We start from the raw sequence: 15,290 nt of genomic DNA on the forward strand, positions 1-15,290 counted from the left end.
AAGGAAGAGAAGTGCAAAAAGAAGCAACAGAGGAGTAGACAGAGGAGAGAGGGGTACAGAAAGAGGGTAGAGAAGTACAGAAAGAAGCAAAAGAGGTGCTCAAAGAGGCAAGTGGGATGCAGGTAAAGGCAAGAGCAGTGCAGAAAGAACCAAGAGAAGTACAGAAAGAAGCAACAGAGGTGAACAAGGAGTTATGAGGGGTGCAGAAAGAAGGAAGAGAAGTGCAAAAAGAAGGACCAGAGGTGCTGAAAGAAGCACAAACGGTGCAGAAAGTGGCAAGAGAAGTACAGAAAGAAGCAATAGAGATGCAGAAAGAGGCAATAGAAGCAAAAGAGGTACTCAAAGAGGCAAGTGGGATGCAGAAAGAGGCAAGAGCAGTGCTGAAAGAACCAAGAGAAGTGCTGAAAGAAGTAACACAGGTGTAGGAGGAGGCATGAGGAGTGCAGAAAGAAGCAACTGGCATGCTGAAAGAGGCACAAAGGTTGCAGAAAGAATTAAGAGAAATGCAGAAAGAAGCAACAGGAGCGAGATATTGGAAGTGTTAAATTTGGATAAAAAGGGAAAAGCTGTCGGCCCAGATTCAATCCCAATCGAGGTGTATAATATGCTGCAAGATGAAAATATCCTTGTCTGGTTGAATTTTTTTAATGAAATATTAAAGGGTACTTCTCCATTACCCGAGTCATGGTCAGACGCAGTTATCACTCTGATTTTGAAGCTTGATAAGGACCCTTTGGAGTGTAAATTGTATCGTCCAATTTCATTACTAATCGTGGACTATAAAGTATTTGCAGGGATTTTGAACAAACGGCTCTGCAAAATGATACCTCAGATAATCCATGAAGACCAGAAGGGTTTTCTTCCGGGTAGGCAAATGTCAGAGCTGGTGTATACCCTGATTGGCTCAGTCGACCTGGCCTCAGCTTCGGGTTGCCCTTTGTCAATCATTATGGTCGACGCGGCCAAAGCTTTTGACCGGGTCAATTGGCATTTTTTAGACAGAACCTTGAATGTTATGGACTTTACCGTAGGCTTTAGAGAGGTAATCAAAAAAATCTATAGTTCACCCCGTGCTTGCATTTTAGTTAATGGTAGTCTATCACAGATGGTGAACATAGAACGTGGAACAAGGCAGGGAAGCCCGTTGTCTCCTATTCTATTTGATACCTATCTGGAGCCTTTAGCTCAGAGTTTAAGGCTAAATGAAAAGATAGTCCCATTTAAAATGGGTGGGTTCGTTTGAAAACTGGCTATTTACGCAGATGATTTAGTCCTGTTCTCCTCCTGTGTAAATACTACCCTGGATGAGCTTTTACATGAATCTGACACCTTCAGGTGTCAGATTAACGGTGAATCTAGGTAGAATTTCAAGGGAAGTTGAGATTCTCTGAAAAAGATGGCAGAACATACCATTATCACTATATGGTCGTGTTAATTTAATTAAGATGTGTGTTCTCCCAAAGTATACTTATCTTTTTAATAAAATACCTTTGGAGATCCTGAAAATCCAGGGTAGGATTTCTTCTTTTATTTGTGCAGGAAAGGGGTTTAGACTGTCCTGGGAAAAACTTAGATGCAAATTCTCACAGGGTGGTATGGGCTTACCTGACTTTCAACTTTACTGTTGGGCTTATCAACTAAAAAACGCTTGGATGTTACCTCAATCCCCTGATGATTCCTTGACTGGTATTATGTACAAAGCCATGTTGGAGGGGGTAGGGGAATCTGCTTTTTTGTATAAATTTGGTTCCCCCAAATTCTACAAAAAGGTTCAGTTAAAAACACTGGGGATGGCGGCCAAACTTTGATCGGACTATCGACTCTGTCTGTGGCTTTCTTATTGCAGCGAGTGGGCCCCGGTGTGGGGCTCTCCTGGAACGCCAGACTGCTTTTTAGACACACTAGCTTACCCAATAAAAGTGGCAGGAGTTTTACTATGGGGATCTGGTACAGGATAGCAAATGTCTTCCTTGGGAGTTTTGGAATCAAGCCACTGCTGGAACTTTGTCCAGATTTAAGAACTACCAACTTTTGTGATGGTGTAATCATCAAAGTTGGTTGTGTAGTCTGGATGATGATATGGAGAATGACTTGCAAAATCAAGCCCCGAGGACGTAAGAAGTTGCCCTATGGTATACCTATCTTCTGGCGGCAGCAGAATGAAGAATGGATAAGCCACACCGGGTCTGGGAGAATTACTTGCCAGGTAAAGATTAGAAGAAGTTATGGCAAGTATCTATTGACATGCTTTATTCGGTGATTAAATATGCTGCTCTCAGAAGAAATCATTTCTTCACACTCCATAGGATGTACTGGACTCTGCTAAAGATCTCTAAATTGAAGGGTGGAGGTGCAGCAAGCTGCTGGAGGTGTGGCTTCCAGAGTGCGGATGATGTCCATATATTCATGTCCTGCCCCAGAATACACATTTTTTTTGTTGGATGTCGGTAAGAATATCTCCAGGGTTCTGGGTCTCGAAATGTAGGTTAGCCCAATTCTTATTTTCTTTGGTGTGGCGGACATGCTGGGTGGGATACAATCTCAGTCTGGGTCCCAATGCAAATTGGTGTTTTACTTGATATTGTTGGCAAGCAGGAAGATCTGCCTGTTGTGGCGACAGGAAACGCCCCTAGTTGGAATGATTGGTGGAAGTCTGTTAAATATTATCGAGCCATAGACCAGAGGGTTAATCTTTCAAGGGGCAGGTCTGATTCTGGGTTGTTCTGGAATTGGTTGGATGACCCCTCCTTCCCCCGAGTGGAGTCTAGATTATAGATCATGGATTCAAACTGGTTAGACCTGGATTTAAGACATTTCCAATGATTAACAACTCTGGGGCAGCTCAAGTTGAGTATAAACAGGTATTTCCCATTTAGAATATATCAGCTGAGACTAAGTATCCACCAAAAGCTATCTGCGCCAGTGGCGGGACAGGTCGAGAGGTGGCAGTAGCTACGGAGGTCATATGAGGAAAAAAAAAAAAGCAACAGATGTGCAGAAAGAGGCAAGAGAGGTGCCGAAAGAGGAAAGAGAGGTGTAGAAAGAGGCAAGAGATTTGCACAAAGAGGGAGGAGCGGTGAAGAAAGAGGCAAGAGTTGAGCAGAAAGAAGCAACAGAGGTGATGAAAGATGTGGGAGAGGTACAGGAAGAAGCAAGAGGGGTACAGAAACAGAAAAGAGGATTGCAGAAAGAGGCACGTAATTGGTGGGCCCGTGGGTGGTCTGAACTGTATGATAGGCCATCTACTTTAACTCATTCTGTGGGTAAAAATGTTGAAACAGCTTTTAGGCACAAGCTGGCATCAAAACATGAGGACCTTGCACTAACGAAACACTGTATGCAACATGCAATCTTAGTGCAAACTGTCAGTAACATAGAACCTTATTTAACCTGGAATATGACACACAATCAACGTCCCTTGCTGACTCATTTCAGGTTGAATTTATTCTCCAGTCTTGTCCCTTTTAATCATGGTTGTTTTAGGAATTTAAATCTGCCCCCCTCGGTGGTTGTGACAATATACAGATTTACAATAATTTACATGTTATTATTCTTTTTTTGGTCTCAAGACCTTTTAATGGTAAAATAGTATTTAGTGACTTAAATGCTGCTCTGTTAAATGACTTTCAATGTCACTGTGAGCCAAGAATTATGAGAGACAAGTGAAGCGGCAGAAGTAGGAGGCACTGTTTGCTGACAGTTCCAAACAGCATCACCATTAAGTATGAACTTCATTTCAGAAAACAGCTGCATTTTATTCCTAATATTCATTTTTATTTATGCTGTTTCTCTGATTCCCCAAATCCTGATATTGAGACATATTTGTGTAGATTGCATACATCCTTCTGGGTAATGTGGTCAGTGTAGAGGTCTTGAGTAGGGATAAAGTGCATGGTTCTAGGACACCGATGGGAGAGTGCAGCCATTCCCAATGTAGGGTTCCCATATCATTTCTTACTGTATGAAATGTTTTAATCATGTGCCACTGGTCCTAGAGATCTCAGGTCTAAAGACTTGCAGTATGAGCAAGATGGGTGACTGATGCATAACTGAAATCAGGAGAAACATTAAGAAACATTCATTATTATTAGCTGGTTTCTTACCCTTCACTCCTCTCCTTTACTTTCTGTCACTGGAGGGTGATGACGCCAGCTACGGAGTCCTTGCCCAGGTAGATCTCCTTCGAGATGTTCTTCTGATTCTCGTCCACCATGATGACCTTGATGCTTTTCCCTTCCAGAAGGTCACTCTTCATGAGGCTGTTCAGATCCAGATCTGTGGCAGGACATCTTCTGTCCTCCATTTTCTTCACATAGTCGTTCACCTCCTTCTGCTCAGCCTCTGTTAGTTTAAGTTTTTCTCCATCAACTGATGTCTTGTTCATCTTACTTTTGTGCTTTTGTTCTATGAAGAACCTCTCAGTCTTGTTTTGTCCAAGAATATTGTCAATGGTCTTTTTTCCCTACATGCTTATTCATTTCTACATTCATTGATTTATTTATGAAACCAGTTAGGTGGCTTCAAAACAAGCTATAAAGTTATCACTCAAGTTTTGGGATATCGTATCCAGCAAGTTAACTTTAACTGCCTCCACATCTGGAAAATGCTGGTGGTCCATCATCCTTATAGTCAGTGGCAGATAGGAACCCATAACATTCCTTAATCATAAATGGAATTACTCTTTTTTCAATAACATCTTGAGTTGCAGCAGGATTTAGCATTTGTACAAATTCAGCCAGACGTTTCCCAACAGCAACGCTGAGCTTGAACCCTTTCTGGATAGCTCCACTCACTTTGGCCTTCTCCAGGATTTCCAGGATGCCATCGTTCATATTGTTGAGGTGAATGAAGAACTAGTTCAAGATGTTGTAGTCTTCATTGCCATTAATGACCGCCGACTGGCAAGCATCTGCCAATATATTGTTCATGATCTGTTTATGGGTGTCTCGAATCTGAAAAGTGGCTGGGTTCATTGAGTACACCTTTTGTCACTTTCACAATGGCCTGTGCAGCCTTTTCAGTGATGTTAAATCCTGCAGTTATGATTGATATCCCAATACTAATAGCTTTGGATATTGCCCATTCTGCCCAATCGAATGCACCTTTTATCATCCTTTCAATCCCCGATATCATGTACGACACACCTTCAGAAATCAGACCCATTGCGAATTGACCAGCCGCTCCACAGCTGAAACCACACACAAGAATCCCAGAAAGGACCTGCAACGCTCCCACAATAAAGCATATGAGAGCACTGATGCAGAATTCAGGCTTTAAACACAAGGGACGGGCCATAGTCATACCGCACAATATGCTTGTTGGTGGTTATAGGGTTTTGATCAGTTGGCAATGAGAAGACAGCCTCGTCCATGGTGATAGCATTATTATTATTATTATGAAGCTACAGAATTGCCAATGTAATAGATCCAGGTCTTGAGCAGGCTCTTGCAGGTCTGCATTTTTTTTGTGAAGTTGGGATCATTTTGTCGTGAGGTTCAATCTTGGCTATGCAGGATATCTGGCAGGAAAGTATTGTATTTTACACCTCGGATACATAGACACTGATTATTTCCTTTAAACTCTTTTAAAAGGTCTATTTCCTTCTGCATGTATCCTTCCTGTCGCAGGTTAATTGTAATTTATGCCTGATTGTGGAATGAGACACCGGATCAATCTTCTCTGCTTTCTGCCAGAATGATAGCGCCCCATAATCCCATGCTTTGTTCTGATTGAGGAGGTACATGCGATCCATTGCTTGTTTGATGAAATCATAGACGTTATCTGATTCTCCTCTCAGGAGGCTGTCTACTTCCCTCTGGATCATTTGGCCAAGGTCATTCTTTAGCCCTTTGATGTCCTTATGTTCATCTATGTCTTTTTCATGTAGTGTGAGCCGAAGGGCCCAGTGCTCCTTTAATGCATTCAGAGCTGGGCAGTAGTCAAGCTTTTTCTTGGAGTAATCAAAGATGCAATAACCCTCGGTAAATCAGAAGTCATGTAAATGTCTCTTTTTTTCCTCCTTATTTTAATTCTGTTGAAAAACATTTAGATGTTCACAAAAGGTCTCAAAAAGTTTCTCTCACATCTGTACTTCCAGGAGCTCATCACTTTCCATGTCTGTGATGCGCTTCTTCTCGTTGTCTGCTCTGAGCTGTCTCATGACTTCTACCGGTTGCCCCTGACATGGTGGCAACAAGCTTTCAAAGTTTAAAATCATCTGGACCATCCCTGGGTTTCCTTAAAGAGGTACAACCAAATATTTCCTTTTCAATTATCATGTTTGTGGGAAAATGGATGAGAATAACAAACAGCCTTCCACTTTCTTTGACATCTTTAGTGATTTTAACATCTGTGCCTCTTCCACTGAGGTTTGTGGCAATAATAACATCTCCAGAACTGAATGTTCTCTTTTCAGTATTGTGCTCATCACTTCTGGTATGCAGAGCTATTTTACCTGAATCAGAAACATTAGTTCTATTAACTAATTTGGAAGCTTTTTGGCTGTTTTCACATCTTCACAGAGAACTAAAGTCACTTGACCTTTGCCCCACTGATTTGGACCTGTGCACTCTTTCACACTTGCATAAATACTGTTGGCGATGGAGTAGCCCCGGTGGTCGCATAACGCTCAAATGGAGGAGCGGGCCGGGGAGGGGTTGAGATAACCAAAGCCCAAGGAATGCTCTCAAACCGACGTGGGGCTGTGTAAAATGAGTGTGTAGCAATAGCGAAATGACCAGTGTCCCCAGTATTACCACAAAATCTGTATGCACTGTCCGCAGCATCTCGCAGAACCAGCAGGCGCCGGAGTGGCAAGTCCACATCTCCCCGCAGCAAGCACATTGCCCAGGGGAGGCCCCAACAGGGGGCGGGGGCTATCCAGTGGCCACCGACGGGGCGCAGCCACCAGGTGCACAGCCAGGCTCACCTTTTGTCCGTCACAGGTCAGCGCCGGTAGATGTGGGGCGCTCCCACAGCGCACGGTGTAACTGTCCTGTAGCCCACCAGTTCCCGCACCCTCACCGGCGGTCTGGCGCGGCCTCAGTGGGCTCCTTCCAAGCACACAGGAGCTCCGCATCTAAGATAGTGCCCGATCGGGCCACCGCTGCCAGCTCCCTCTACGTCACCTCGGGCCGAGCACCCCAAACACAGCACTCGGGGGGAATGCCGCAGTGCCAGCTACTCGTCGTCTGCGCAAAATGGTCGCCTCCCACGTACGCTGTACAACGTAGGTCTCAGCATTGGCAAGGTCGGGCCTGAAGCTCAAGGCGCTGGGGAGTCGCAGGAGACTACACCAGGGTCGTTCCTCTCAGGCTAGGGGTGTGCCTCAAAGTATTCTAGTGTGCATTCACCGAAGAGCTCAGTTCAGGCTGCCAGCATTATAATCAAATGTTATTCAATCTGGCCACCAGTGTGTTATACGTGGGTCTTTCTTAGCGGTCAAAACAAGCAGCTAGTGTGCTCCCAGCAGCACATCACCGGGCCTCCCAGTGTGCGCCAGCCAGTGCAGTCCGCAATCCGCCTTCCTGCAGGATAGTAGTAGCACAGTTACGCGCAAAGCGCAGCCTGCGGCTTCAATCCGGTCTGGCAGGCAAACACTGGATTTAGAGCAAATCTGTAGCGTGGCTCCCTAGTTGCAGTGGAGAGTCTCACCTGTGTCAAGGGGCCACAGCACCATCTCATGTGCACCAGTCATCCAGGCAGGACAGTGAAGGTCAGTCTCCATGCCAAGGCACAGTATTATTGGCAGGCCGGTTGCACATACCTTATTACAGATGTAGATCTGTTCTCTGATGTAGCGTTGTTGATGGATGTGGAGCTAGAGTCTGATGTGAAATTGGCTGATGTAGAATTGTTCCTAAAAGCAGATGCTTTACCATCCTTTACCCCATAAAACTTAAAGACAGCAAAATCTTCTAGAATTTGTTGCAAGATAGACAAAATATTTCTCTGGTGATCAGTTCTAAGTTTATCCATGATTTCCTTGATTGAAGAGTCTTGCGGTGCTTCTGTTACCTGCTCTTCTGTTTTATCCAGCAGAAATTCAATCCGCTTCACTGAAGAACCCCAGCGGCAGTCCCAGAATTAGAATGTCAAGAGGGGAGAAATGTTCTGATGTCTTTGGTCCCATCACAGCAATTGTACTCCTATTGCCCAAAATATGCCACCAGTTTTGAACTCTTGGATCCTTTGGCAAGGGCATAACTTTGCCCGGATTGCTGCCAGCAGTTGTTCTAAGTGCCTCATTCTGTGGCTGCATGGGAAAGAAAAGTGACTTGGACACCACTGTCAAGGGTCACATAGTCCACCTTATCCACAATGGCTATGTCAAAAGTCTGATCACCTTAAATTTCACATTTTTCAAACTTTTTTTTTTATTGAGAGTTCCATTTCCATTTTCAATCTTTATTTCGGCATGAACACCATAAAAGAACACATACATTAACACAATAAAACATTTCTTTAAAATGCGCAACATACTATATGAATTCATTCAATTTTCATGTCGATTCTAAAATTAAAAGTCAAAATGTTTAAAACATTCATAATAGCTATTCAATCTAGGTGAGAACAGTTGTGGGCGACAGGAGTAGAATTACATTAAATATCCCTCAATTAAAAATAACAACAAATTTGACATATCAATGGTTTACAGTTTAAAACCCAACTTTCTTCTTAGGAAAAATATACTGTGTAAGAATCTGCTTACACTAAATACAATGGGTTGGCTAGTATTAGACAAAAGAATCCTTAAGGCCTGAGAGCATGATCTTACACCTAATTGAAAACATATTGGTTTAATCCATCTTCTCCTTGCCTGGGCGTATGCTGGGCAGAAAAAGAGGATATGTGATTCATTTTCTTTTTGATTACATCCACATATGGTACATAGTTCATCTTCTACATGATTCTCCAAGTTTGCACCACCATGCCAACGAACCAATGTAGAACCGATTTGGAGATTTCCATATCTAAATTTTAGAAATAAGGTCTTTGCTAAAGGTGGTTCTATTTCATCCAAAAAGGGCTCGAAGAATGGATCTTCTTTAAAGGTAAGAAACCTTGTTACAAGTGTCCCACCAGTAGAAGCATTTTTGATCATATCCGTAATGTACGACCAGAAACGCTTTTTAACCATAGTTTTTGAATGTGGTGGAAGTAAATCAGGATGTTCCCAGTAATGCGACAGGCCTAATAGGACAAGCCAAAATTTGACATGTTTAAACCAGGGTATCACCTTGAAGCTATCAAGCTCCATGATTTCAATTAGCCCATCCTTGTATACTTGCAGCTCGGGTACACGCCACAGCCTGATCCACAACAATAAAGGACGTAGAATGATATGATGGTCCGTTCTACGAAAATTTAGATCAAGCTGAAGTGGGACCAAAGGAGTACTTCTTGGGACCCTGACCAGACTTCTCAAAAAGTTATTATCCAGGACCCTGAAGGTATCTTTAGACCCTGGGCCCCAAATTTCTGAACCGTATAGCACTGCAGGTTGGACCTTAAATTTGAAAAGTTCAACTGCAGGAGACACGGCCTTGCTTGTACTTTGGCCTTGCTCTCTAAGAATGGGTTTCGTATTCTGGTTAAACATCATCTTACATTTTTCCAGTTGGGCTTTCCATGTAAAATTGGGGTCCAATGTTACCCCCAAATATCCAAAATGCGGAACTGATTCTAATTTTAATCCATTTAGAATTAGACAGCCCTTATCAGTTTTTGTTGGGTTTAACACCATACACTTTGTCTTTTTCTCATTAATCTCCAGTCCTTTCTTGATACAGTATTCATTAAAGGAATTTAGGAGAGCTTGGAGACCTTTTTTTGTCTGGGAAATTAAAATAGTGTCATCAGCGAATAATAAGGAAGTGACTTTTTCGCCGTTCAACTTAGGAGAGTCATTTTTACATCCCTCCAGGTATGAGGGGATATCATTCACAAATAGCGAAAACAATGTGGGGGCCAGTACACACCCCTGGCGCACGCCACGTTCGATCGAAATTTTGGGTGTTAATTCGCCTTTTGGGCCCCATCGTACTCTGGCAAAATTGCCTCTATGGAGCTCTTTTATTTGCGCTATCAGGGTGGGTGGCATCCCTACTAAACTTAATGTTTCCCACAATAAATTACGCGGGACTAAATCGAACGCCGCCCTTAAGTCGACGAACGCGACATATAGTTGACCCTTTTTAATCTTGATGTATTTCCAATAAAGGCAACAAAAGCGGAAGATTTGATCAATTGTACTAACTTTAGATCTAAATCCCGCTTGGTATCTAGACAGGATTGCCTTTTCGTCCAACCAGTCATTAACACGAAATAGGATATGTCTTGCATAGATTTTTTGTAGTATATCCATAAGGCTTATTGGACGATAATTTGAGGGGTCCATCCTGTCTCCTTTCTTATAAATTAAAACAATTTCAGCCCCCCTCCAACTCTCTGGGAAGTCAAGATTCCTGGATAACTCGTTACACAAATGATTAATATAAGGAGCCCAAATTTTTAATTCGTGATTATACAAGTCTCCTGGAATCTTGTCTAACCCAGGGGCTTTACCAGACTTTATCTGGGTTATTGCCAATTCTGTCTCACCTAGAGTAAAATCCAAGGTATCCCCTGGAATAGCATAACTTGGGGTCCTATCTGAAATGGGTTCCTCATATTCCTTGTAAAGGTTGGAAAAATGATTTACCCAAGTCTGTTCGTCTAAGTAGACGTCCTTTACCACTCTGCCTTGATGATTCCCATTCGCTATCAGCCTCCAAAAGGCTATATTGTCTCGTGTTTTTGCCGCGTGCAGCAAATCTGCCCATTTTGCTTCCTCCCATGCCATTTTGCATGCCTTTTGGACCAATTTGTAATTGTTCCTAGCTGACATAATGTCCGGTTGTGCCTTCGATTTAATCGCGGTTAAAAGTGCCCTCTTAGATTCCCTACAATCCTTGTTATACCAAGGTTTGCTATGGGACAGATTGTGTGTCTTCTGCTGCCCTTTCTTCGGCATCTTAGTAACTAAGGGCTTTAAAGCATCAAAAAAGTGTTGGTGTACTTTCGTAAAGTGACTACCATTCCCCTCCTTTGAGGTATCACTTAAATATGCTCCACAGATGCTAGCGAAGAGCTTGTAAATTTCTGCTATAATTTCACCATTGCCCAATATTAGTGGCCATTTAAGGGAACGTCTGTTATTACTAATATGTATCTCATTATGATCACCATTGGTTACTTCTCCAGCCAGAGGGGAAACTGCGTCTCCAAATAGGGAATCCTTAATTTGAAGGGCTAGAGGAAAGTGATCACTTTCTAATCTTTCTATTACCTCCATGTCAAGGAGAAATTCCCATGATGACACTGAGGTAATAATAAAATCTATATTACTTTTATAGTTCCCTCTATAGAAGGTGGGCTTCTTCTTAGTATCAGATGGTAGCCGTCCATTACACGCTCGAGTGCACATAATCTCATCATTTGGAAGGCTAAAGGAGAACATTTAACTGGTTTAATGTCATCTAAAACAGGGATCCCAGTTGCCTCATCTTCTTCTAAGAAGATGTCGCTAAACCCTATCATGGGCTCAAAATTGCAATTAAAATCGCCTGCCATGATGACATAGTTCTCTCTTGTGTCCAAGTTACCCAGTAGGAGGTCAAGATGGGTTAGTAAGGATGATTCTCTTTTAATGGTTGTTGGTCTGTTATAAACGTTAACCAGATAGAGTTTTTTCCCTTTATAAGCATTAATTTTCAAAATCAGTATATCAGGGGAGTTAGTATCCATCACTTCTATATTAACCTTTAGATTAACTTTTGCCCAGATCAACAGCCCTCCTGAGGGTCTTCCACTCCTAGAGGGAATCGCACTGATACCATATGATTTATAACCTAGCCTGTGTGTAATTTCAACTGACCAAGTCTCTTGCAACATGCAGAAATCAAAAGTGTCGATAAAACTTGCCCATTCTGGATCCCTTAGGTTTTTTGATACCCCAGCTATATTCCAGGAAACCAATTTTATGGGCTGCCGTAATTCCAAGATTCTTTGCGTCGGTATATTACCCTCCTCCACAGGCACTGTAATATAGCATCCTTGGCTAGTTACATCAGATTCTAAAAGCATCAACTCATTTTGGGGTACAACACTTTCCCTTAATATTGAGCTATCCCCAGTTGTTGGTATCGACACAGGTAATACAATTACATTTTCCAAAAGTTTAGTTTCATTAATGTTAGCACCAGTTCTTTGTAAACAAAGTTCACTCTCTCCTCCCCACCCCCCCGACAAATTGACATTCAACAATTCATTTCCATCAAGCCCTTTAAACATTTGGCATCAGTCACAGTCGTCTAGACCGCTGAAAATGTCAAATCTGTTAGTGGTTTCTAAGGGGGTAAAGGGCTTTAAGTGGTCCATTCTTCTATTATTAAATTTATTTTGCCTATATGGAACACAATTCCAACCAAAAACATCAGGTGCAGGTACTGGGTTTAAGGGATAGAAGGGCTCCATGGGATTAGGTCTAAGAGGTGGTTGCATTATCTGATGTGTATTGCCAGCCCTCTGCATCACTGGTGGATAGGGACAGAACGTAGTTTGAGATGTTATATGGGGTGCTGGTTGTTGCTGAAGGGGAAAAACCACAGACCTAGGGTAAAAGTATGTCAACGGTCTGGGTATTATGCAGTTACTTGAAGTGCCCAAGGGCCAATTTTATACAAATTGCACTGCATTTGGATCCCTAAAATTTACAACCACTACGTCACCCTCAATGTTTTTTGGTCTGCTTCCCAACCATTGGAGGCGTCGAACATGGACAATTTCACCATTTAAATGCGGTGCCATTGGCCTGTATAGACTTAACCAATGCATAATCTTGTTTTTTAATGTTGCGAAACCCTCCCTCTTGCTAGTTTGTAGCACCGGAACCCCCGTTAGGACTACCACAAAGGGCACTGCCTCTGGTGGTAATTCAGGATTTGGGACCGGTTTGGGCCTTCCCCAACTTGGCTTTTGTCCCCTCACCTCCGTCAATTGGCATTCATTTGAGCTGCCAGCTATGGCATTAGAGGGTTTAGTTGTAACAGTAGCTGGCTTAGAGGCCGATTTATTTTGTGAATTTTTTGGGGGTGGAATTAGTTGGACAGATGTTATAGTTTTCCCTTTAGGCACCAAAGTGGAAGAATTCGCCAACAGAGTGGAATTAACAGATGAATCCGGCGCAGCCGGGCTGGGCTTGGTCACGCTAGATGTTTTTTGCGTTACTAAGTTCGATGTTTTAGAAATTAATTCGCCCTTGTTTCCCAGTGCACGCTCAAGTGAGCTTAGCCTAGTTTCCACTTCAATCAGCCTCTCCAGGATCGATGCGGAGTAGGTGTTAATTAAGTTTTCTATGGAGTCCAAAGTGGCAGAATCACGAACTATAATGGGCACCTTGGGCAACACAGAAACTTCCATAATTTCCTCCGTGTCTGTAAACATAGCAGGGGGTGGCGGAGATGCGGTAGTAATAGACCCTTCGTTAGCAGCTGGAGTAGTAACAATACTAACTACGGGAACCTTAGCCTTTTTCCCAAAGTCTGAATGACTTAATTTTGGTTGCGCTTGAACCCCCTCTTTACGTCGTTTTTTGCATGGAGGTGGCCTGTGTATCCTATTGGCTAATGTAGGTTTGTTTACTTTAGTACACACTATTTTTGATGGTTTAGAAATAGGAGATCTTAAAACGTTAGGGGTACTCGTGTGTGTAGTAACATCGGGACCAATGGTGTCCAGTTGAGGGGAGTTAGTTATACAGGGAGTACTAGCAGCTGATGCCACAAGTTGACTGTCAGTTATGTGGACAATAACGTCAGCTAGCTGGGAACTTACACTAGTGCTCGCAGGAGGTATGGATAATGGTGACAAGCGCCGATTTTTTAGACTTTCCACAGAGCGACGACGCTCGACACGACGCTCTGCCAAAACAATCTCCAAAGGCATGTCTGGGGTAGCCTTAGCAAAATAGTCATCAAGAGTTTTGTTTAACAGGGCTCCCTGTTTTTCAGCCATAATAGCTGAATATATAAAAACACAACAATAATTTGTAAGGGCACAAAAGCACAAGGGTTTAAAACTAAAGAGTCACGAATTAAATACCAGAGATTATGTCCGGTCCGGTCTCCTCGGTTCTCTGAGGGTCTCAGAGGGTCCGCCCTTAGTCCGGGCTTTGTCCCGGGTGATGTCCCGCCCACGCGTCCCGCTAACGCATAGTTAGACCAGTTCTTATGCTGACTGGAAATAGAGGGGGCGGAGGCACTGGAAGAGGCGGCAGGTGTGCTCGATGGAACACGCACAGCCTGCTGGGCCTCGCAGTCCCGTCCTCCTTCACGGCAGCTCTCCCACACAGATGACAATGCCCAACGGGGCTCCAGACACAGGTTCCAAAGTCCTACGGGGCTCCGTGCAGCAACAGGCAAAACGGGTCAAGGTCTCCTCTACGAGCGGCTCCCGCGAAGCGGGGGCCGCGAGGAGTTATCAGCGGTCAGCAGGGGGCGGAGGCACGGGAAGAGGCGGCAGGTGTGCTCGATGGAACACGCACAGCCTGCTGGGCCTCGCAGTCCCGTCCTCCTTCACGGCAGCTCTCCCACACAGATGACAATGCCCAACGGGGCTCCAGACACAGGTTCCAAAGTCCTACGGGGCTCCGTGCAGCAACAGGCAAAACGGGTCAAGGTCTCCTCTACGAGCGGCTCCCGCGAAGCGGGGGCCGCGAGGAGTTATCAGTGGTCAGCAGGGGGCGGAGGCACGGGAAGAGGCGGCAGGTGTGCTCGATGGAACACGCACAGCCTGCTGGGCCTCGCAGTCCCGTCCTCCTTCACGGCAGCTCTCCCACACAGATGACAATGCCCAACGGGGCTCCAGACACAGGTTCCAAAGTCCTACGGGGCTCCGTGCAGCAACAGGCAAAACGGGTCAAGGTCTCCTCTACGAGCGGCACCCCGAGAGTTAATTTTATGGTATGATATACATATACAAAATAAAGTGCTCACTGCTTATGGTACTCAATTTTAATTTTGGTTGACATCATTACCACATACATAAACCCTTCTAGATTGCATCAGTGTAAAAAAAATCACTGATTAAAAATATATAGAACACGAAAAAGCTAAAGGGAGTCGCAATTCTCTCAATTTCCTTTCAACATTTCTTTTTTTTTTTAACCAAATCACAGTTGAATACTCTTTGAAATTCCAGAATTTCTCACATTTTGTAATAGACCCTAATCTAAAGCATAGCGTCTCTCT

The 15,290-nt window shown here is 43.7% G+C and overlaps 1 pseudogene; it reads right to left on the reverse strand.

The window, feature by feature from the left end:
* Positions 1–4,106: 4,106 nt before the first annotated feature.
* LOC144769799 (uncharacterized) lies at positions 4,107–14,055 on the reverse strand (annotated as a pseudogene).
* Between the last annotated feature and the right edge of the window lie 1,235 nt (positions 14,056–15,290).

Source organism: Lissotriton helveticus, chromosome 7 (genome assembly GCF_964261635.1).
Source record: "Lissotriton helveticus chromosome 7, aLisHel1.1, whole genome shotgun sequence".
In the NCBI taxonomy this organism is placed as follows: Eukaryota; Metazoa; Chordata; class Amphibia; order Caudata; family Salamandridae; genus Lissotriton; species Lissotriton helveticus.